We start from the raw sequence: 2,333 nt of genomic DNA, 5'->3' as shown, positions 1-2,333 counted from the left end.
TTAGCCCTAAAAATACTTCCATAGTTCTTCCATAACTATTTATCTCAAAATAAAATGTTCATCCACTATTTCACCTCATAGAGGTTAAATTCCCAATAATACTGGAACACATATTTCTTTATTTCTGACCTAGAAACCAGAAACAAATTTTCGTCTGCCTAGCTTCAAAATTACCTTAACAGCTACATGTTTCAAAAATCCTTTCATTTCCTGTGTATCCCCCCTAGAGGTGGAATTTCGAAATATGCAGTATACGCGGTATAGGATCAATACCCTTTCCAAATCTCAAGGTTTATTTTCCTTTGCGGTCTGGACTGTGTGAATTTCATAGTAATGGCCTCCACACACACACACACACACACACACACACACACACATACATACACACACACACATACACACACACACCACTAACAATGCCACCACCACCTGCTGGAGAAATTTCTGCAGACGCCCTTGTTCCACTGCAGTCAAATTTTGCCGACGACCTACATTTAGCAGCGTGGGAGGGATAGTGTCGTGCAACAGACAGTATACTCCGTAGACAACGAACTGTTCGTTGTGAAATCAGCGACATAGGAACCGAGACTGACACAGAAGGTGCTGAAGGTGAAGCACACTAGACTCGTGTCCACCACGGCTTCAAATAGTATCGATTTACTATGAACGGAAGTTCTGAAAAGTGAGCAAGTAATTTTACAGTAAATTCAGTACCGATGGTGAGGATATACAACGAAAAACATTTCTATAATATTTCAGAAATAATGAAACATTCCACCCAAGTCGCGCGGCAGAAAACGCAATGGATATGCTTGCACTTAAGACGGAAGGCCCCACGTACTTACGCAGGCTTACGACAGATCGCAAAATTCGGCAGTAGGCGTAAGGCAACCTCTTGTGCTGCCATCTGTTATTGATGCCAGGCATCAAGGTCTCAGTAGTACGACCATCCACTGGAGAGTAGTTTGCTTTGTAAGCACTCCGTCTTCAGGCCACGAGTGGCCTACTGGGACGGGACCATCCGACCGCCGTGTCATCATCCGTGGAGGATGCGAACAGGAGGGGCGGGGGTCAGCACACTGTTCTCCCGGTCGTTATGATGGTTTTCTTTGACCGGAGCCGCTACTATTGGGTCGAGTAGCTCCTCGATTGGCATCATGAGGCTGAGTGCACCCCGAAAAATGGCAAGAGCGCATGGCGGCCTGGATGATCACCCATCCAAGTGCCTTCAACGCCCGACAACGCACTTAACTTCGGTGATCTCACGTGATCCGATGCAACCTCCGCGGCAAGTCCGTTGCTGCAGATATTTTAGAGTAGTTGTTACGTTTCATAATTATCTAGTTTACGGGGAAAATGTAAAAAAGCGATTGTCACCGAAGCTACAACTAATCTGAATTTCTGGTTAGTTATCAAGTGGTCTTATGTGCAAGCCTGAATTTTTCATCCTTTGCGGTGGGAATGATTCAAACCCGTCATGTTCTTCTTATGAGGTGTTCTATTTATTTTGCACACAATGATCGTTTGTAGTTGTGTTGAGTTACCACCTTGATAAATTTTTGGATGGCGCACGTATCATAACTGAGATCTGCGCTTGCGCTTAATGGCTGAAGGTCAATTAGCGTAATGAGTAGTAGCGAATGTTATAGTAACATGTTTGTAAATTATTTCAGGTAAATTACCTTAGTAGTGTAATATTATCAGTATACCAGTACAGTATGTGGGCCAATTACGTTAGTCATGGAATACTATCCGTATAAGACTATGTCACCTTGATGTCCCGGAATTTGCTTCAATTTTGGAATCCACGAAAGAACTGGAAATTTTCCTATACACAGCTTTCCATATAATTTCTATTACAGTGATTAAGTCTTGTCTGTCACTCGACTTTTCTGACTGTGAAATAAATTCTATCGCTCAGGTGCTTATTACCTCTTCGTGTTTCCATTTGCCGGTATTGCGCATAAACACTTACATATCTCAAAGTTGCTATGGACATTGATGGAACGACACACTCTTCTGTGGCGACACTGCAGTTTAGAGATAGAAAAACCGATCAGTTAAAACGACATGGGTATTTTAGTTCTGAATAACCGATGTCTTTCGGTATTTGTTTGCTCTCGGTTATAACAAGTATCTTTTTATATTTTCCTGATAACCACGTAAAAACAGATATACCAATTAGCCACAGTTGTCGTAGTAAAATATTTAGTTTTCAAATAAACCTTTTTTAAAAAAGACGAGTAATTTTTATTCGTAAGATTTCCATAGCTCTTAAATACTGCGTTATTACAGAAAAAAATGGGAAAAGTGATGTATGCCATTTTAATAAC

This window comes from Schistocerca gregaria, unplaced genomic scaffold (assembly GCF_023897955.1).
Source record: "Schistocerca gregaria isolate iqSchGreg1 unplaced genomic scaffold, iqSchGreg1.2 ptg000537l, whole genome shotgun sequence".
Classification (NCBI taxonomy): domain Eukaryota; kingdom Metazoa; phylum Arthropoda; class Insecta; order Orthoptera; family Acrididae; genus Schistocerca; species Schistocerca gregaria.
Note: the sequence above shows the minus strand (reverse complement) of the source record.